The sequence below is a fragment of the Caretta caretta genome, chromosome 9, assembly GCF_965140235.1.
Source record: "Caretta caretta isolate rCarCar2 chromosome 9, rCarCar1.hap1, whole genome shotgun sequence".
NCBI classification, from domain to species: Eukaryota; Metazoa; Chordata; order Testudines; family Cheloniidae; genus Caretta; species Caretta caretta.
The window spans coordinates 12,842,521-12,865,118 of record NC_134214.1 but is presented as its reverse complement, the minus strand read 5'-3'; the positions used below and the strand labels follow the sequence as shown (position 1 = coordinate 12,865,118).

General features: G+C 40.7%; 1 protein-coding gene across 6 annotated transcripts in view; it reads right to left on the bottom strand.

Moving 5' to 3' along the window:
* TBL1XR1 (TBL1X/Y related 1) overlaps window positions 1–22,598 on the bottom strand; it is a 173,890-nt gene that overhangs the window by 56,119 nt on the left and 95,173 nt on the right. For 3 of the 6 annotated variants that reach the window (XM_048863460.2, XM_048863462.2, XM_048863459.2), the window contains one exon: window positions 4,237–4,304. The exons of the other annotated variants lie outside the window; for them this stretch is intronic. The gene's annotated coding sequence lies outside the window, so the exon portion shown is untranslated. The remainder of the gene's footprint in view (window positions 1–4,236; window positions 4,305–22,598) is intronic. 6 annotated transcript variants of the gene reach the window in all.

The following is a 22,598-nucleotide window of genomic DNA, read 5'->3' as shown; positions in this document are numbered from 1 at the left end:
ATTCTTTTTAGGATTTGTTATAGGATGCGTTAACCCAGGTCCCAAAACATGATATCCTAGTGACTATGGGCGATTTTAGTGCAAATGTTGGCAATAACAATGATGGGTTGCATAAAGTTATGGGCAAGTGCAGTAGGGATTTGGACATGAACCAAAATGGTGAACGGTTAGTAAAAATTTGCAGTGTAAACAACATAGTGATAGGTGGAACACTATTTCCTCATAATGAAATCCATAAAGTGATATGGAATTCCCCAGACAGTACTACAAAGAACCAGACAGAAAACTTCTGCATTTCAGTAGTGTTTTGCAGCTCATTAGCAGATGTGGGTGTGTACAGGGGAGCAGATGTGGGCAGTGACCACGGTCTTTTTATCACTAAGCTGAATATCAAGTTAAATAGAATGAAGACGGTGAAAAGACGACCACACATCAACAGTTCACAGTTAAAAGACCCAAACACAAAAAGTGCTTCTGGCTTGAACTGAAGAACAGGTTCAGTGTTCTAATGGAGTTAACTGAAGAACTAAGACACTGATACTCTGTGGGAAAACATCAAAGACTGCTAAGACGATTCCAACAACAATGAAATCTAAAACGGAAGAATGGATTAGCAATGCTACTTGGGCAGCAGTGAAAAAGAGAAGTGTAAAGCAAAAAACTCATGCAGGCTAAGAGAATGCGTGTGAAGAGACAAGCAAGTGGTGAGAAGCACACAGAAGTTCGGTAAAGGTAAAAAGGAACACTAGAAGAGCTAAAAGGGCATATATTGATACAAATATGTCAAGAGGCTAAAGTGCTTGCTCAGGACTTGACCTGACAACCTTATATAAGATCATTAAACAGCTAACAGGAAACTTTACCAGTATTGGAAGCCCTATTAAAGATGCAAATGAAAATACTCTTAGTATAGAAGCAGAACACGGGAAAAAACGGGCAGAACATTTTCAGGTTCTTTTAAATAGACTAACCCCAAGCAAACTACTAGAAAATACATGAAGACAACCTACCACTAGAGCTTGATATTGATTCAGGAGATAGAAAAATGGAAAAAGTTAGAAGAGCCATCAGTAAACGCAAAAATGGGAAAGCAGTTGGGAGAAGGTAACATTACTGAATAGATACTTTAAAAGAGAGAGATAGAATAGTCCTCCAGACTTTCTTTGTGTTTCTGGGTAGATGTAATGAAGAAAAAGAACCCAACAGAATTGGAAGAGAGGCTTTATAATGAAATTGCCAAAGAAAGGTGATCTAACCAACTGCAATAATTGAAGGGGAATCACATTACTCTCAGTACCTGGAAAAATCACGGGCAACATCATCCTGGAAGATATCAAGAAACAAACGGATCTTCAACTTAGACGGAACATCCAGGTTTTAGTCCTTGAGATCATGTGCAGACCATGCTGTTGTTTTCAGATATATTACACAATTAAGCGAGGCATGGCAAGCACCTCTTGTGATAAATTTTATAGATTTCTAGAAGGCTTGACGGAGTACACAGAGACAGGCTTTAAAAAATTATAGCACTCTATGAAATACCAGAAAAAATAATCAGAATCACCAAAGATCTATATAATGCTGAATGTGTAGTCGGAGATAGTGACATCATCAGTCAATGGCTTGATTGATGGAGCAAGGCATGGGTGTATTATATCCCAACTATTGTTTGCAATGGTCATTGACTATGTCATGAGGTAAGTAACTGCAGAAGGCAACCGAGGAATTTTATGGACAAATGACAAGGCACAACTGGATTACCTTGTTTTTGGTGATGACACTGTCCTCCTTATTCAACATATCACTTAATGGAAGAAAAGCTTTTGGCAGATAAACATACCAACTTGTTTTGCTGTATCAACAAGGGGAAGAAAAAATATATGGCTATCAGTGTTCCAAAAGTAACCTTAGAGTGGAGAAAGAAACACTAAAAGTCAGTCACTTTACCTATGTCAGGAGTGAGATGTGCAATGACAGTGACACCATGCTAGATGACAAACAACAAATTTCAAAAACAGCAAACAGCTTTCATAAACTTGAAAAGATTTGGAAAAGTAGCTTGATTGGCATGGACATAAAATATGAATTTTTAACACCAGCATCCTGTCCTCCTTTATGGAAGAGATTTACTGAAGTTTACAACAGAAATTGAGAAGACCAATTCATTCCAAAGTAAATGCCTGCAGTAGATCTTCAGAGTCCATTCGAAAGTGCTTCTTTCAACACCGGAAAGTCTAAATAGACCAAGCCAATCTAAACCACCAAATATGGTACGATATGGCAATTGGGGATACGCTTTAAGGATGCTACCAACACGACTTTCATAGCAAGTAATAATATGTACACCACCTGGAAAGAGAAAAAGAGGGAGATCTAGAGAAACATTATGCAGAACAGAAAAGAAAGAAGCTAAATCCATCAACATGACAGAAGCCTGAACAGACCAGCACAAGACCGAAATAAACGGCGGAAGCTGGCAGAGGCTCTATGCACCTGGGGGTGCAGGAGGATAAAGAAAAAGAATACCTGATTAATGTTAATTAATTAATTATTCCACTTTTCTTTTACATAAGTATGAAGGGCATGTCTTTCCACCCCTCTGAAACTCAGAAATCACAGTGTGGAAGTTTCAGAGTAACAGCTGTGTTAGTCTGTATTCGCAAAAAGAAAGGAGTACTTGTGCCACCTTAGAGACTAACCAATTTATTTGAGCATAAGCTTTTGTGAGCTACAGCTCACTTCATCGGATGCATACTACATAATAGTGTGGAAGTGTATATTATTATCTGTGCTCGTGCGTCTGTGTATATATTCCATACTCTAGTAAACATAACTGCATGTTGAAAAACAGACATGCATACAAGCATGTCCAAATTTTAAGGGAATGCTTGTATTCACAATCCAGTGATAACATGGAAAATTGCTTCCCTCTTTATTCTTACCAGCACAAATCTACAAATGGATGTTCCTTTCCCCATTCCTAGCTGTGGGCCTCAGCACTGCCCAGTGCCAACAAACCCTACTCCCACATCTGAAGGTCTTCCTACCTGCCCCCTCTTTTCTCTCTCTCTCCCCCCCCTTTTTTTTAAACCACAAAGAATAGGTGATCCCATTTGGAATTCTCAATGAAAGCACGAGAGTAGCCCCACTGACTTCAATTGCTCAAGTGTTTTGCTGGACTGGGGCTAGAGTAACCAGACACTTCTGGAATCGAGACTTGAAGTCAGTGAGATCCTTCTCTCTGTTCTGTTCCTGTGTACACTTGAAGTGGCTTGTTGAAACAACCAACCTCTGTCTTTGAGTGTCCTCTATATAGGGTAACCAGATGTCCAGTTTTTAAAGGGACAGTCCCGTTTTTTGGGACATTTTCTTATATAGGTGCCTATTACCCCCCACCCTCTGTCCCGTTTTTTCACAGTTGCTATCTGGTAACCCTACCTCTATAGATGTATGATTCTTCACAATGAAGGGTTACTGTAAACTGTAATGGATGGTGGGGAAAAGAAGTCTGCTACACCTATAAGATATTTGTTAAATTACAGCATATATTAAAAATTCCACAGATACAAGTACAGTATCAGTTACTTACTACTGCAAGAACAGGCACAATTGTGCTCTCATACAGTACATGAACATTGCTGTCGGTTTTCAGTTCATAATCTTCCCTTTATTAAAAAAAGTGAGTAATCTCACCTCTATTATGGCTCTGGCCATGAAACACACAATAGACTAAAGATAAGAGAAGCAGGTTAAAGAAAAATTCAAGAGGTCAAGAGAGACCAGAGGGGGAATTCACTTATATACATTTAAAAATAAATAAATAAAAAAACCCCATTATTGTAGTAAATTAGAATCAGGGAAAAGAGGACTAGTAATTGTACAGTTTGTCTGAGTAAATATGACCACTGAAGTGCTTTTTTTTTTAAACTAGCCAAAGTTTTAACACTTGAAATATACATCCTTCAGCCCATGTGCAATATCTTGTGTATGAAACATTTAAAAAAAAAAGTACAAAGTTGATCCATATTAAGATGATAATGGCTCCATACTTCAAGGAGACAATACTGTTCAAAATTATCAAATAAAATAATACATAATGTAAAAACTCAGCAGACTGCACATATTAATACCTAACCAATAAGATGAATGCATATAATGTCTGATACCAATTTATATCAAAAATAATAGTCCACCTCTATTTAAAAAATAAATAGATAAATCATTGAGTGTCCTTACCAGAACTACTCTCTGAAACCTCACAAAATTGTGATGTGGCAGCAGTGCAGCCCTTGGTATTACACCACCTGTAACACAAACCATATTATGATACTTTCTGTCAATATTTATTTATTCAAATTTTATATTTGAAAGAATGACGGAAAAAGTATAAAAGACAGATATTTTTCTATTTGTCTTTTTATTGAATCTATTAAAGCAACATTCCCAGTTTCCTATAAATCACTTAAGGGGCAAACTAAAATATTACACAAACAGATGTATCTTAATTGCTTTAGGAGTATATGCTCATTTTTTTCAAAAAAGGAAATTCCAAGTAAAGTTTCAACTCTATTCTTGCCTCCTGCCTTTGTGATAAAAACACAAGCATTAGTTTCAGATTAGAAAGTTAGAAGTGCCAAAAAATTCCATTCAGGCTGACTGCTCAGGATGACTACCTAGAATTTTACAACAATCCAACTTAATCATTACCAATGTCTAAGTACTGAGACAACAACTTACTTTAGTGTGGACCACAATGGCAAAATAACCTCCAAGATGACAAAACAATATGGCAACTATGGATGTTCTCTTATGGTTTTTATTATTTTATGTTTCTGATACTTTCATCTCTTCAGCTTCATCTCCACTTTTATACAGGAATTTGCACAGGTATAGAGGTGCAAGAGTTAAAATATAAAGCTGTCAAGAAAAAAATTGGCTCCCCTGTCACAGAACTATTTATGTTGCACCATATAAATTAACATTATAGGTGTTGCAAATCATGGCTATGTGTTTACTTGAACTGTTCCAACATTTTTTAACCTGGCCACTTTGGAAATGGACTTTAAGGAGTCTCCATGCTTCACAAACCGAGCAAATGTAAAGCCTGTGGATTCTTTAAATTCCTTTAACCCAGCACGTTACACAAAAGACCCTATGGAGTCCATGTGGAGGTTAGAAGCTCCACAAAAGTCCCTATAAGAATCTCTGTTTCAGAAAAATGCTGTTTTCAGTGAGACTGGGATCAGATTAGTAGTAAAAGAATCATTTGTAATGGAATACTCATGATAATTTTGGCCAAAGTTCAAGGCAAAACCTCAAAAATGAGTGGCTAATGGGTATGAATGCTAATTATTTTCTAGAGACTGAGTTAAGCAGGACTAAAAGCCATAAAATAGAAAAAGACATCACAGATAACATACACTTCCCAAAGTTACTGTATATGAAGGGCTGAAAACATGAAAGGAAATACATCAGAGGGCATTTAGTATTCCAAAATTTCCATTTTAAAACCAATCACCCTTGACCTCTAAAATAACTCAGTTATAATATACCTAAGTCTTATTATCAGCAGTTGATACACGTTTAAATTTCCCAAGAGATCTAGCTAATGCATTGTAATCCAAATCAATGACCAAACAGGTTGCACCAGCATGGCTCATCCCTAAACTTCATGACAGGAGGTTTAAGAAGCCAACAGCTATCATTCCCCTTTGGCATTCATAGAATCATAGAATATCAGGGTTGGAAGGGACCCCTGAAGGTCATCTAGTCCAACCCCCTGCTCGAAGCAGGACCAATTCCCAGTTAAATCATCCCAGCCAGGGCTTTGTCAAGCCTGACCTTAAAAACCTCTAAGGAAGGAGATTCCACCACCTCCCTAGGTAACGCATTCCAGTGTTTCACCACCCTCTTAGTGAAAAAGTTTTTCCTAATATCCAATCTAAACCTCCCCCACTGCAACTTGAGACCATTACTCCTCGTTCTGTTATCTGCTACCATTGAGAACAGTCTAGAGCCATCCTCTTTGGAACCCCCTTTCAGGTAGTTGAAAGCAGCTATCAAATCCCCCCTCGTTCTTCTCTTCTGCAGGCTAAACAATCCCAGCTCCCTCAGCCTCTCCTCATAAGTCATGTGTTCTAGACCCCTAATCATTTTTGTTGCCCTTCGCTGGACTCTCTCCAATTTATCCACATCCTTCTTGCAGTGTGGGGCCCAAAACTGGACACAGTACTCCAGATGAGGCCTCACCAATGTCGAATAGAGGGGAATGATCACGTCCCTTGATCTGCTTGCTATGCCTCTACTTATACATCCCAAAATGCCATTGGCCTTCTTGGCAACAAGGGCACACTGCTGACTCATATCCAGCTTCTCGTCCACTGTCACCCCTAGCTCCTTTTCCGCAGAACTGCTGCCTAGCCATTCGGTCCCTAGTCTGTAGCTGTGCATTGGGTTCTTCCGTCCTAAGTGCAGGACCCTGCACTTATCCTTATTGAACCTCATCAGATTTCTTTTGGCCCAATCCTCCAATTTCTCTAGGTCCTTCTGTATCCTATCCCTCCCCTCCAGCATATCTACCACTCCTCCCAGTTTAGTATCATCCGCAAATTTGCTGAGAGTGCAATCCACACCATCCTCCAGATCATTTATGAAGATATTGAACAAAACCGGCCCCAGGACCGACCCTTGGGGCACTCCACTTGACACCGGCTGCCAACTAGACATGGAGCCATTGATCACTACCCGTTGAGCCCGACAATCTAGCCAGCTTTCTACCCACCTTATAGTGCATTCATCCAGCCCATACTTCCTTAACTTGCTGACAAGAATACTGTGGGAGACCGTGTCAAAAGCTTTGCTAAAGTCAAGAAACAATACATCCACTGCTTTCCCTTCATCCACAGAACCAGTAATCTCATCATAAAAGGCGATTAGAGTAGTCAGGCATGACCTTCCCTTGGTGAATCCATGCTGGCTGTTCCTGATCACTTTCCTCTCATGCAAGTGCTTCAGGATTGATTCTTTGAGGACCTGCTCCATGATTTTTCCAGGGACTGAGGTGAAGCTGACTGGCCTGTAGTTCCCAGGATCCTCCTTCTTCCCTTTTTTAAAGATTGCACTACATTAGCCTTTTTCCAGTCATCCGGGACTTCCCCGGTTCGCCACGAGTTTTCAAAGATAATGGCCAATGGCTCTGCAATCACAGCCGCCAATTCCTTCAGCACTCTCGGATGCAACTCGTCCGGCCCCATGGACTTGTGCACGTCCAGCTTTTCTAAATAGTCCCTAACTACCTCTATCTCCACAGAGGGCTGGCCATCTCTTCCCCATTTTGTGATGCCCAGCGCAGCAGTCTGGGAGCTGACCTTGTTTGTGAAGACAGAGGCAAAAAAAGCATTGAGTACATTAGCTTTTTCCACATCCTCTGTCACTAGGTTGCCTCCCTCATTCAGTAAGGGGCCCACACTTTCCTTGGCTTTCTTCTTGTTGCCAACATACCTGAAAAAACCCTTCTTGTTACTCTTGACATCTCTGGCTAGCTGCAGCTCCAGGTGCTATTTGGCCCTCCTGATATCATTCCTACATGCCCGAGCAATATTTTTATACTCTTCCCTGGTCATATGTCCAACCTTCCACTTCTTGTAAGCTTCTTTTTTATGTTTAAGATCCGCTAGGATTTCACCATTAAGCCAAGCTGGTCGCCTGCCATATTTACTATTCTTTCGACTCATCGGGATGGTTTGTCCCTGTAACCTCAACAGGGATTCCTTGAAATACAGCCAGCTCTCCTGGACTCCTTTCCCCTTCAAGTTAGTCCCCCAGGGGATCCTGGCCATCTGTTCCCTGAGGGAGTCGAAGTCTGCTTTCCTGAAGTCCAGGGTCCGTATCCTGCTGCTTACCTTTCTTCCCTGTGTCAGGATCCTGAACTCAACCAACTCATAGTCACTGCCTCCCAGATTCCCATCCACTTTTGCTTCCCCCACTAATTCTACCCGGTTTGTGAGCAGCAGGTCAAGAAAAGCGCCCCCCCTAGTTGGCTCCTCTAGCACTTGCGCCAGGAAATTGTCCCCTACGCTTTCCAAAAACTTCCTGGATTGTCTATGCACCGCTGTATTGCTCTCCCAGCAGATATCAGGAAAATTAAAGTCACCCATGAGAATCAGGGCATGCAATCTAGTAGCTTCCGTGAGCTGCCGGAAGAAAGCCTCATCTACCTCATCCCCCTGGTCCGGTGGTCTATAGCAGACTCCCACCACTACATCACTCTTGTTGCACACACTTCTAAACTTAATCCAGAGACACTCAGGTTTTTCTGCAGTTTCGTACCGGAGCTCTGAGCAGTCATACTGCTCCCTTACATACAGTGCTACTCCCCCACCTTTTCTGCCCTGCCTGTCCTTCCTGAACAGTTTATAACCATCCATGACAGTACTCCAGTCATGTGAGTTATCCCACCAAGTCTCTGTTATTCCGATCACGTCATAGTTCCTTGACATCACCAGGACCTCCAGTTCTCCCTGCTTGTTTCCAAGGCTTTGTGCATTTGTATATAAGCACTTGAGATAACCTGTTGATCGCCCCTCATTCCCAGTATGAGGCAGCTGAAACACTCTATATGGATGGAATCTTTTAATCTACGGAAAGAACTAAGCGAGAAAGAGAGATGAGGCTGCATTTCATTGAGATGGCATTAGCACACCTTGATGTATTTTTGTATTATTTGTATGTACTGAATTGTTTATATGCTCAGAGTGCAAAGATGTCTGTAATTTATAAATTAAATGTTAATAGATATCTAATTCATACACCCACTTCAATTCGGACATGATATTAGCAGCTAATATTAAATGAGACACTAGAGTTAGAGATTAATGCTTTATACCACTTGAAAGCCGGGCATCAAGCTTTCAGAGGCAATACAACACTTGGGTCCTTATCATGCAATCGGGCCCTCCTGAATGGATCCAAATATAGGATTGGAGCCTTGTTTTCTACCTCTAGAAGTCCGAGGCAGTGGGTTCTAAAATGATATTGGAACTGAAGTGTAAGGGAAGGAAAAACAGGGAACAGCAGCAGCAATCTGAATTACATGATTTTAAGGCCAGAGAGACCAATGGAAGTTTTAAAATCCAAACTATTATGACCTATCGGGGCTTGACAAAAATGCTACCACTGGAAAGCAGAGAATCACAGGGATAGTAATGGGTAACAGTGGACTTTTAAAGTGTTACAAGTTCTTCATTCTAGCCATGCTTATCCATAGTGGCTCATGACTGAAAGAAAAGGTCCTGACCTCATAACCAATGTAATTTAAATTTTCTGCTAGAGTTTAATATCTGTTGTTCTGATGCCTTCCTATAAACCTATCTGGAGATGTGAATTGTATAGCATCAGCACCTACTAGTGCTGCTAAAGCGGATATCAAAAAGTTATTATAAAACACTGTTTATATCTCAGATATAACATTTAACTCCAGGCTGAATCTTAGTAAACTAAGATCATTAACGGGATAATGATCCTTTTGTCTGAGCAAACCAGGGGAAGCAAGAGGTTGAAATGTTTATAGAAGCTATACTAACTTCCAAATTTTTAGTTACAACTGCGAGTATTTTACTTTCATAGTAAAATTATGCTTCATATTACCAATTCATACTGTTTGCTGTGGTGATGCCAAGCAAGACAGAACAGGGAGGCCTGACAGGAAAGCAATGCACTGAACAGAAGCCAGTTTGAGAGGAATCCCTTTCCTCTTTACAATTCCCCATAGAGTACACACAAAAAACTGTACAAACAGAATACTGGAAATTCACCCATCAATTAGCCTCCGTTAGTACAACAACAGGAAACCTGTTTACAATCAACTGATTTGCCACAAAGAGGAGGAAACACGGACTAGGTAAAAGGCACACCTATTCAACAAGATTTTAAAAGAGTGACCACGCAACCAAGTTGTATTTCAAATAGACCCTAAACAACTGGCCACATGCTACTGTAATTTATATTGATCGTCTAGGGTAGTAACTCAGCCAACTTCAGTGGTGTTGCTCCAGTCTGTTTAGTTTTCAGTGTTTCTGTATTTTAGGTCTTGTCTACACTGCTACTTTACAGCGCTGCAACTTCCTTGTTCAGGGGTGTGAAAAAAAAAAACAAACCTCTGAACACAGCAAGTTTCAGTGCTGTAAAGAAGCAGTGTAGACAGTGCTCCAGCGCTACTCCCCTCGTGGGGTGGTTTTTTTACTGTGCTGGGAGAGCTCTCTCCCAGGGCTGGTGCCGAGACTACACAGCCATGTTAAAGCGCTGCCGTGGCTTTAACGTTACTAGTGAAGACGTACCCTTAGATTGTAAATTCTTTGGGGGTAGTGGCAGTAGTGTGACCAGGTGTTCGGTTTTTGACTGGAAAGTCCGGTTGAAAAGAGGACCTGATGGTGTCTGCCCAGATCTAGTGGCTGGACTCTCAAAGTCTGGTTACTGAGGGCAGGAGAGGCGTGGAGGCACCAAGTCATCACCCGTGCCAGCACCTACTCAGCCAGGGCCACTTCCTACTTGCATTGGGCGGCTGCAGCTCCCAACCCTGGCTCTGCAGGTGAGCCTCTCCTGACCCATGCATTGGGAGGGAGGGGGGGAGCGGAAAAGCAGTGAGCGATGGAGGGAGGGGGAAGAGGAGCAAACAGGGAGGCGACGCTTCAGTGAGAAGAGGCAAGGCAGGGCGGGTCCTCAAGAGAAAGGGGAGGGGAAGGGGAGGTTCCAGCACTCCTGCTGGAGATCCAGTTTTTAAATATTACGAAGTTGGCAACCCTAAGTGGCAGCCTTTATTTTTCAGTACCATAGAAAGCTAAGTACATAGATGATGCTAAATAAGAGACCCTGCCCCAGGAAAAGCAATGCTCAGGGAGGAAGCTTAGGCTAAGGGTTTATGTTGTTGTTATTTTTGGGCCACCAATACAGCCAGAGGGGGGAGTGTTGTGGACACTAACTCAGGGTCTTGAGGACAGCATAGGAACTCAGTCTACTCACAACCTCCTTTTTATCTAAAGCTGGGTTGTGATTTTTTTTGGTAAACTGTACCTCTACTTTTATTACAATATTCTGAAATTAAAGTCAACATTTTCAGAGCAGGTGAAACACATACACCTGCAAAAATGTGCACATCACCCTTGCACAACCAACACTTGTACATGTTAACAGAGTTGCAGAATATGCAAATGTACACTTGCAATATGGGGGCTGGAAGTTCAAGGGGGACAGGCAACAGGACTGCACAGTTTTTGCCATTTAACTCATTAAGTATAGCTTTGAAATGCTGGTCCTAACTTTTTGCAGTTTTGAGAATGGGACAAGGATGGTAGGTTTTTATTACTAACAAACATCCATAGCTTAAAATTTTGTAACTGAATAATAAAATTAAATGGAAAAACACCAACCCGAAAACTAATTTTAATGCTACAGCGTAGGGCTACAAGATTGAATACTCAAAAGTCAGTGAAATCCCTAAAATTGTATTTACCCTGCCTTGTTGCAAATCCCATCTATTTTATAGTATCCAATAACAACAAAGGTCTTAATCTGGCAAAGACCTAGGAACTTTAACATACAGCGAGTGGTTTCATTGACTCCGAGTATGAAATTAAGCATGTGCATAAGTCTTTGCAAGATCAAGGCCAAAGATTTTATATTTAAATAGAAGCTATTACTTCTATTACATGCAATGTGACAGAATATTAGAATTTTAGAATTTCGTAAAGAATATTTGATCCTGAAACTTTAACATTGCCATAATGCTAGAAAGTTGTTTTTTAGTTTTTGCATTTAACTTCCTAAAATTCTTTTTTAAAAGGAAAACCTCAAGAGCTGGCTTGCACAGCTCTTGCAGTGAAACCAAGTCTCTTGCGCTGCAAAATGGCAGCCTTGTGAAAACAAAACAAAAACAAAAATGGGGAGGGAGAGCAGGGGAGCTTATGAGATGAAGGGAAAAATCTCACACTTACTGACTCAAACATTCTGAAAAAAAAATTCTACTTCAGGCAGAAGCCAGGCACAAAATATTAAGGGCAACACATATATTATATATACCATGCAGTATTGAACATTTTCTCTCTAGTGCTGAATGTGTCCATATATTAAAAAATGTAAACAAAGAGGGAAATACATATTACTTATATGCTTCAAATTAATGAAGACGACACTCTTATTACGGGACTCTAAATGCAGACGGTTTTGACAGCCACAGAAAGCCAGAGGTAAAGGTGCTGCATTTGGTTTGACTAAGCACTGCAGTGTAAGATGTCTTTTTTTTTTTTTCGTTTTTTTAATAAATATTTTCAGTAGCTTTCACTTCTTTTTTTTTGTAACAGTTAATGGACTTTTATGGCAGGATTCCATACCAAACCATACTATGCAGGATTAAGCTGTCAGTAGGACATGCTGCTGGATCAGCATGGAATTTTACACCCTTATTAGAGAAGCAGCACCTCACTGAGATAGATGATAAACTGGCATAGACTCAGCCATCCTGTGTAAACTCGATTCCTCTCAGTTAGCAGAAGTAACCTTTGGTTACAAAGAAAAACATTTGTTGACAGAACATTATTATAAATATTGTTAAAATCCAAGTTTGTCTTTTTCTGAGTTATAGTATTGTTTGCAGTGCTATAAAGATGTGTCAGCAATTCCTTTACAAATGCCTGTTTTCAGATGACCAGTACTCAAATATTGCTTCTAGTGGAATTGGGCCTATACATTTTTTAAGCTTAAAACCACTGTTTAATTTTTTTGATTTGGTTTTGTGATTTATAAGGGAACGTTTAACTTTTTATGCTAGCTTTTTTAAAATGTAATTATAAAGAAAGCAAGACCCAGTAGTATGAAAATCTCTATTTACAAAAACTGAGTTCTGTTCGCACAAAAATTACTGATGTCTCAATAAATTACTACTGTCTGTATAAAATACAGTATATAATTTTATTTTTAAGAAGAAAGAATGGCTTGCTGTTCTCTTCAGCATTAGAACACATATTAGTAACATTTGACAAACTTTTTCTTTCTGTGCTGTGAGCATGTCAAAAGACCAGACACAGAGGAGAAAAGGAACGCACAATAAAAATGGAAATATAAATAAAAATAATGTACGCCCCAGTCCTGCACTGAGATCCATACGAGCACTGTGGTTTACCTACACTGAAGTCAGTACAGCAGAGGGGCTTTGTTTTTAGACTATTGTGCATGTGTAACCCACACATCTTCTGGGTATGGTGTTCTATCCCATCTAGTGGCACCGAGACCACTTCGACATGCACAGATTCGTAGATTCTGAGGCCAGAAGGGACCATTATGATCTTCTAATCTGATCTCCTGTATACACATGCCATAGAACTTCCCCAAAATAATTCCTAGAGCCGATCTTTTAGAAGATCATCCAATCTTTATTTTAAAATTGTCGTAATTGCTGGTCCACCTCTCCCTCCCCGATTTATATGAAAATAAGAACTTTGTCACTGAAAAGTTTGATCTACTTCCTGTTTCTTATTCCCTGCACGATGCTCTAATCCAGCGGTTCTCAAACGGTAGGCCAGGACCACAAAACGGGTCGTGACACTGTTTTAGTGGGATGGCCACAGCTCGCTTAGACTTACTGGGGCCCGGGTCCGAAGCCCGAGCCCCACCTTCTGGGGCTCAAGCTGAAGCCAGAGGACTTCAGCCCTGAGCTGCAGGGCTCAGGTTACAGGTCCCCTGCCTGGGGCTGTAGCCCTTGGGCTTTTGGCCCCCCCGCCTGGGGTGGTGGGGCTCGGGCTTCGGTCCTCCCCTCCTGGGGTCGTGTTGTCAGAAGGGGGTCGGTCTAATGACATTTGAGAACTCCTGCTCTTATCCTCTGTTTCTGAGAGCAGCCAACCATCAAGTTGAGAATTAGAAATTAAAATAAGGCATTACCAAACAGGGGATTGGTTAATATATAAAAAAACAAAAAAGATCCACTTTTCAATTCCATCTTGAAGGAACGAACCCCTCCTCCCCAAAAAATAAAACAGGGAAAGTGGGTTAGAGAAAGCCAAATACGTAAATAAAATGATCTCTAATTAGTGTCTCAAAATTGTCCCATGAGACACCGGTGGGCCTTTTAAAAATGCAATTTCAGTTAGCAAATATATTACTGACGGCAAACATGGATTTTAATTTTATAATGCAATTCAGAGATAAAGATAGTACAAACACACACCGTCAGCTCATATGTTAAACGAACAGGCCGTAATATAGTACAAAGTCAGTACAGTGCTTTGAACATATAAAATGCTATCTAAATGTTTTTATTGACTGACGATATAAATGTTATGAGTGGTATTTCCTTGGTAATGGAACAAATAGTATTTCTAATTTTCTTCTACAAAGAAAAAAAAGTCAAACATTTCTAAACACAATGTGGACCCAAGAAACACTTACGGCCCCGATCCTGCAAAGACTTATGTATGTACTTAACTTTAAGCATGTGAATAGTCCCATTGATGCCAGTGAGACTACTTGCTTACAGTTAAGCACACTGCATAAATGCTGACAGGCTCAGGGTCCAAGATATCTAGAATAATGGTCACTTCTAATGCCTTAATGTGCGTGGCTCCATTACCATGCATTTGTAAAATACTTCAGCCAAATTCTAGCCCATCAGTTTTTAGCAGAAGTGAATTATAAACCTTCTGCTAGATAAAAACGATACAAGGATCAAAATGCTACAGACAAAAAACATATTCAGGAATATTACATCTTTAAATATAATGAGATCATTGAATATTAGTTAGCAAAAACTCTTCTCCCAATATTTGAAAATCAAACTCTATTTAATGTGAAATCTCTCTGTAAAACATTAGTTTTCACACCAAGGTCATGTTCCAAGTTAACTCTGCTCTCCTCCTAATCCCTGTCACTTCCATAATCACTTCCATAATAAATCTTTTAAAAGATTTAAGAAGATTTACTTTACTGAAAGTTGTACTGAAAGAGAATAGGATAGTATTCCTTTAAATAGTTTGAGAGTCTTCTGATGGTGCTCACCACGTTCTATGTTTGAGAAGTTCACAGAACCCAACCAGAACAGCAATATGTATATGCCTTGAGTGTTATATATTCAGTAAACAGGATTTGAACCACACTGTGCTGTGTGTAGGGTGACCAGACAGCAAATGTGAAGGCTACGACTATAACAAGGTTTAAAAGAGAACAGATAAATTCATGGAGGTTAAGTTCATTAATGGCTATTAGCCAGGATGGGTAAGGAATGGTGCCCTAGCCTCTGTTTGTCAGAGCGTGGAGAGAGATCACCAGATTACCTGTTAGGTTCACTCCCTTTGGGACACCTGACATAGGCCACTGTCGGTAGGCAGGATACTGGGCTGGATGGACCTTTGGTCTGACCCAGTATGGCCATTTTTATGTGAAAAATCGGGACAGGGGGTGGGGGTTAATAGAAGCCTATATAAGAAAAAGACCCAAAAATTGTGACAGTCCCTATAAAATAAGGACATCTTGTCACTATGGCTGTGCAATTCCTTTATTTTGTTAAGAACAATAAAAACCAAGTCTTCCAAGCACTATCAAAATGTCTGCACTACTTACAGTCCAGTCTTCCCTGCCCACACAGATTAGGATTTGCAAAAGCACTCAGTGTTGGCCTAACTCTGCTCCCACTGAAATCAGTGAATAAAATCCTACTGACTCAAAGGGAACAGAGGTAGGCCAAAACTGAGCACTTCTGAACGTTTGATCCGTATGATATAAAATTTAAAACCAAAGCATAAATATCAAGACTGTTGCAAGAAGGGTTTGCTTTATGGAGACCCAGTAGTGACTCCATAAAACTTCATTAAAATTCAAATTCTGACTCCCACCTCCAAGCTCTCAACTTAATACTTTTTTTCTGATAGGGCTCAAAGGGGTGTCTCTTTTCTGCATAAAATTTCCTATGGTTATTCTCCAATCAGGGCCCAATTTTGTGCATGAAAAGTTGACAGTTAATTGGTCAGGCTGCTTTGGAGACAAGATACTGAAAAAGTGTCATTTTCAACAATTGTTTTAACTCTTTTGCCTAATCATAACTCAAAATACTTTCGCTAACGCCTTTAGCCTTTATATTCATATCCTCATTATTTACAGGACTCTCTTTTACCAAACTGGAGTATTAAAGTGTTCAGTTTTTAAAACGTTGTCTCCACGTGTTCTATAACTTACATGACTAATCTTGCAAATACTACAAGCACGGCTTCATTTACTTGTTTAAAAAAGATCTCTGAAGTCTGCATTCCTTGCTGCTGCGATGGCAGCCTTCAAAAGGTAAAGTGATCAAAAGGCTTGTTTGTCTGTTATTTTTTCTGGGGGAAAATATCACCATTTTTTCATGGTGCAATTTGGGGGGGGGGGGGAATCTCTCTCCTCTCCCATTTTGCAAAGCTGTACTCTCACCCACCTGCCTCCAGAGCCCCCTACCCTCAAGTTTTTGCTTATGGCAGCTGCCATCATCGCTATCACCATCCCATAGAGAAAAGCCACTCCATTCCCTGTGCACTCCGCTTGGAGACGTGCCACAGGTTCAGCAGCTCCTTCAGCAGTATCACAGGGAGCCGAAACTGGTAATGCCCCCCTTCTAACCACCTCCATTGTACCTAACTACCACCACTTCCTTCACTTCTCTCTAGGGAGATGGAGTCAACACAATGTGAGTGAGAGGGACTGAGAGAGAATAGTTGCTGTAGGCTTTCCTGGACACTGACGAGGTGAAAGCTGCAGAGAGAAATATTCCCTTTCACCATCCCACCCTCCACAAGTTTGAAACCACTCTCTGCATATGTATATCTGTGGGAGTGGGGCACCAAAGCTATCCATCATCTCCTAGCAGCAGCTTCGTCTCCCCTCAGAGGCAGCTGAGAATAGATACCCCCAGGACTGGGATCTTTACTGCCTTTGCAGGGAAACGTGGCAGCAGAACATTCAGAGTGGGAGGAAGAGGCAGAATCTTCATACGCAAACCCAGCCCAAGAGGCAAGGAAGTGGAGTGTAGTTAGGCCCTGGCATGGTGGCCTATTTATAGCTCACCAACATGAGGCTGCCCGATTCTGCCTGCTACTGTTTCCCCTCAACTTTTGCTCAGGCCAGTCAGGTAGGTCACATAATATAACTTGAGGGGGTTCAGGTTCACCAATTTCTCTATTCACTCTCTTTTCTATACCTAGCCTGGGTTCATGTTGCACTGGCAGCCCATCAGCTGAGCAATGACTGTTGTCAGAGTTGAGACTCCCCTTCCAGCATGGGGCATCGATTCCAAGAATGAACTTTAAATTGCCCTGCCACTCCCAAATAAGTAGTGGAAGCTGAACCCAAGTTAGGCAGGAAGCAAGTTATATCATTGTACAACTGAAGCCATATCACTGGAATTCAGATAGCTGTCAGGACAGACTTAAGTTTCATTTGGCATCCAGTGAGGGTTTGCAACCCTCAAGTGGAAGGTGGCTGAGACTGGGGGCGGGAGGGGGAGGGGGAGTGTCACAATTTAAGGCTGCTGTTTCAGCACTGAGTTCTCAAATTTATAGATTGATCTCACGTTTCTTTTAATATAGCATTCTACAAACATTGTGTCAGAGGGAAATATACATTAGTTTTAACTCTAAAGGATGGAGGACCAAGGATATCTTTCAATTGCCTTAAGGAGTTGTGACAAATAAGATTAATGCACTACTTATTTATCTCTGGAGTCTCTAGTTAAATTCCTGGTTCAGGTTTCAGTGAGTATCAGTTGGGTAGCTTTAACCTAGTCCCCCCCGCATTTGTTCATAAATCACATCACAACAGCAGCACATAGTTTGCTATATTGGCACTCTGGTTCAAGAGATTCCTATAACAGCAATGGAGTTTCAAGTTAGAACAGAGGTGACCTGACAAGGTTGAAAGAAGATACTGTAACCAGCCAGTTGCTTATCAGCTAAACCTGAATCAAGCCAGTGTTTCAAGCCCTTGCTTTGAAGAGCAGCATGATTCATTCACAAATTTAACCAAACAATAAAAATGCACTTGCAAAGACTCAGCACTTTACCTCCTCATTACAAAAAGGCTTTTGACAAGGCTTATTTTTCTCCATTTGCCACTGAGCAAAAACATTACATATTTGTGTATTAAAAACCACTCATCTTATTAAATGAAACAACTAGTAGTCAAAACCCACAAAGAAATTTCACACAACTTTTTTATACCATTGGAATCTTATTTTAATCTGATTACATATGCTTCCACTTTCAAACCAAGCCTAAAACTGGTTCCTCAATAAAACCAATGTGAGCTAGGGAAAAACATTTATCCTCATTTTACAGCTGGAGAACAGAGGCATAGAGAGGTTTAGCGAATTCTTTGAGGTTATAGAAGTCGTCTTTGGCAGAGCCAACAATGGAACCCAGAGCAGTGCCTTAAACGTAAGCCCATGCTCCTCACCACAGCCACTCCAGCTGTACCAGTGAAATTGTCAAATATGTAATGTTTTTGCAAGTTCTCCCACAGAGGAAAGCGTGTGTGTGTGTGTGTGTGTGTGTGAGAGAGAGAATGCATGCAAAGTGAGTGAACTAGCACAAGAGAATGCACAGAGTAAAAAAGGCATGGTAAAGTCTTTACATTTATAAGACTTAGATAACTGCAAGAAAATGGAAATAAGGGGTTTCTCTTTCATATGTATATATTAGAGGTTTTTCCCTTAATTGTTCCCTTCACAGCCATGAAATTCTATGAACTAAATTCAAATAATAGTCCTTTGGGTGGTTGGCAATGGAGGAGAAATTCAAAGGTCATCTTCAAATAACTATGACTGTTGCCAGCAGAGCAATGTAAACTGCAAGTTCTACATTGAGCCTTATACTATCTTTCGTAACAACTTATCCTGTCAACTGAACAGTCTTATACTAACCACAAATGTACAGTAAAAATATCTAAAGGCAAACATATAACTAAATTAATTATTAAACCTTTGGCACTAATAGTAGGTTTTTCTCATGCTTGTAGCAAGCACTGGGAAACCCTGAATGCAGAGGATTAAGATTGCTGTCAGAAGTACCTTTGATGATACAATCACATCAGCCTGTGAATTTCACAGGTGCCAGCTAGTATATTATAATCTTGCAACACTTCTAGGGACAGGGTTAAATTTGTTATTACAAGTGTTTGTTATGATGAATAATTAGAGGAAACTAAACAGACAAAGCCTTTTTCTCCCCCCATAAGTGAACATTTCTTTTCCAACGCTCATTAAGTAAAGTTAGACTGACAGATAGCGTGCATATGGGTGTGTAATGAGATATTAAAACAAATACACACACAGACTATACATTTACTATAAGAGAGAAGTCATGAGCCACAATTTTGATGTGCTGTTGTGTAAACTTTGGTGATATGCATTTAAAACTATTTTAAAAGCAACAAAATAGATCCAAAGCTTTTTAAAATGTTGCTTGACACCACTTTGTGTTTTGCCTAGTTAGTATAAAAGTACTACACTCTCTCCATTGAAGTAACTTCCCAAAAATAAATATCATATGCACTCAAACTATAAGGCAGTTCACATATAAACATCTCCCTCCCTATTCTGATTTAAGAATTCATTAAAAGGCCAGAAACTGTACAGATGCCTTATCAATTTATGGATGAGTACCCATGGGAGGGAGAGGAGACAGGAGGGAAGTGGACAAAGTAGGAGAAGATACACATCCCACGTGGGGTGCCCCATCTAGCAGACAACACCAAGAGATACTCCCAGTTGGATCCAGCTGGCCCCACAGACATGGAGCTTAAAACATGCATGTGATTTATCAATTTGTGCGCGCACAGGTACAGTTCTGCTCTTGAAGAATCAGATGCTCCCCCTCAGAGCCTCCCTCTTCTACCTACTCCTCTTCACTCGTCTTTGATTTGTGTACAAGCTGACTATGTAATGGGAGGCCTCAAATTCCAGCCTATACACACTAGTAATGCAGTAGTAACAATGATTCTATTGTCACAAACGAAGGTGATAGGTAGCCAAAACATTGTTTTGCTTCCCCTTGAGCCTCTGTTCAACACAAGTGCTTTTTAAAATTTGTTTTGCTTGATTGCCATTGTTAGATATTGAAATTGTCATCTGAAAGTGATGTTGAGGGATACTCCACTCTTGCCTTTCACATTCTGGCTTCTGTAAAAATTGAAACACCTTTTTAAATGTGAACATAAGTGACGCACACTTTGGATTTACCTTCCAAACCAAACTTGTACGCAAAGAAGGATGCATACTGTACATAAATTAAAAGTTCCTTTAAATGAGCAGAAAACTAAGTTTAAAACGTATACTTAAATATTCATTTGTTGAAAGTACATGATCTACAGTTTATTTCCTTTCAGATTAGTAATTAGCCACCTACTGACAAAATGTCAATTGCACAAACACACAAAAACTAGTTCAGCCTACTTCAGATAGACACCTTAGCCATTGCTAAAATAATCTTATTGCATTTTTTTCCGAATTAATTTCTTATATGTAGCCTTAGTTATATATAGCTGTAGCTAGGACAATCATATTAAATTATAAGAGGCTGCTATTATGTAATGCAACCTGAAATGGACACACACTTTCCTGTAAAATCTATACATAGACTAAAATCTAAGTAAGTTTACTAAGGACCATCTGATTTGTATGAGTGATGCTCCTTTATCTTCATACATAAAGATGAGACTCTCCCTCTAAAGGCACTCATATACCAGCTAGACCAGGGGTTATGAGTCTCCCTCCCAGGAGATGAGAATATGAAAATTATGGAACTTTTATGGCATCACTTTCTGTCTAGCTCTGATTGCACAAACTTCCACTAACAGCATCTCACTAATTGGCATAGGAGGGGTGTTTGCACTGGCAAAGGACTGTGCCAAAATGTCAGATGAAAGGAAGTGCTCTCCACCACTCCCCAGCTGTTGCAAACCATGCCCACTGCTGAGCATGCATATTGAAATGTGTCCCTTCAAGGGTATTCTGAACAGTGCTACCAGGAGCAGGGAGAGATCACTCTCCATATGGCCACCAGTCACATGGTGCTCTAAATGGAGATCTCTCCACATATGGCCTCTCCACATACACACTCTCCTTTCAGTGGCCAACAGGCAGAGGGAAGAAGGAGACAATCCATAACAGAACAATACCCCCCTGCAGCTGTTGCATTACTGGTGCAGCATGATGCATTCTGGGGTGTCTTTAGCACGCCAGGTGGTGCTGAGGAATTTCAGGGCAGGGATGAAGTCAGGGGCGGAATAGAATTTCTGAAGGCTGTGGAACGTGCCAGGGGGCATTCCTTCTAGTTTTTATTTTTGCAAAACATTCCTCTGCCCGCCCCCACATATAAAGGGGCTGTCTATGGTGATCTCTTCACTGTGTCTACGGTCAGCCTGAGCATTCTGGGGAAGGTCAGCAAGAGGCTTCTGTTTAATACATTCTAAACTGACTAAGCCTCCTGCGGCAGAAGTGGAGCCCATCTGCTTCTCCAGGGGTCATTATCCAGCTGCCAACTTGAAAAGAGAAAAATAAAAAGTTTTGCAAGAAACAACTGTCCAGATAAACTACAGTAGACCGAACACTTGGCTGCCTCAACCACTGGAGAGCTGTATGTGCATTCTGGTGAAAGTCAGTATTTTTACAGAAAAATAACGTTATTAATAGCCAGGAAACCTCTCTACGGTAGCGTGCAAATTCGAGAGTGCCTGTGACTCTTGCTCTTAGTCTTTTTGTGCATAAGAGCATTTGGCTGCACTTCAGAGCAATGAGCTCAGCTGCACGCAAGCAGCTGGGAGGGACATCAAGGTGGCCCTAGTGGCATCCTGTGCAGTACTTGTTCCCACAGCCACATGAGCCTCAGGCCCTCACCAAATCAGAGGGACCTGTGACCACAGTTTCATTTCTCAGAATTGGTTTCCATTAAAAAGAAAATGGCTAAACATTACCTTCTCCTTCCCTTGTTGTTGTTCAATGAAAGGCAAGATTCAATCCTGACATTTCTAATTTCCCCCAAAAAATTCATGGGAAGGGATGAAAGCTGGGGTACAGGCACTGGGCTTTGAGGGTCTCCTGTTTGCCAGCTCTGGTTAGTGGGACCACCCAGCCTATCTCCTGTTTTAACTCATTTTCTCTCACACTGAAGTTCACCTTTAAGGTTACAACTGTTACAGAATGGAGAAGTCACCAGCCAGAAGGGGGGAGGGGGGGGACAAAAAGCAGTAAGGGGAAACTAAGATACTAGGCTAGCTGGGAACCCAACAACTCATTCATCACATCACATATTTTTACATCTGTTGTATATTTAATCATTTATTTTTACTACTAACTGTCATATGCAAGTAGTAGAGGAGCCGTACAGTTTCCTTAAAAGGAGATAAGAAAGGAAAGGTGAAAAAGGCCTTCAAGGATTAGATGGATGCCTCTTCCATACCTTCCATCCTCTGTGCCGGGGTTTTCCTTTTGGAATGTCTAGAAATGATTTTCAATAAATCATTTCAAAAGCATTCTGGATTAATGCACACACTGATCGTCTAAAAGGAAACTTCTCTGTGTCAGTAGATGTTATTCA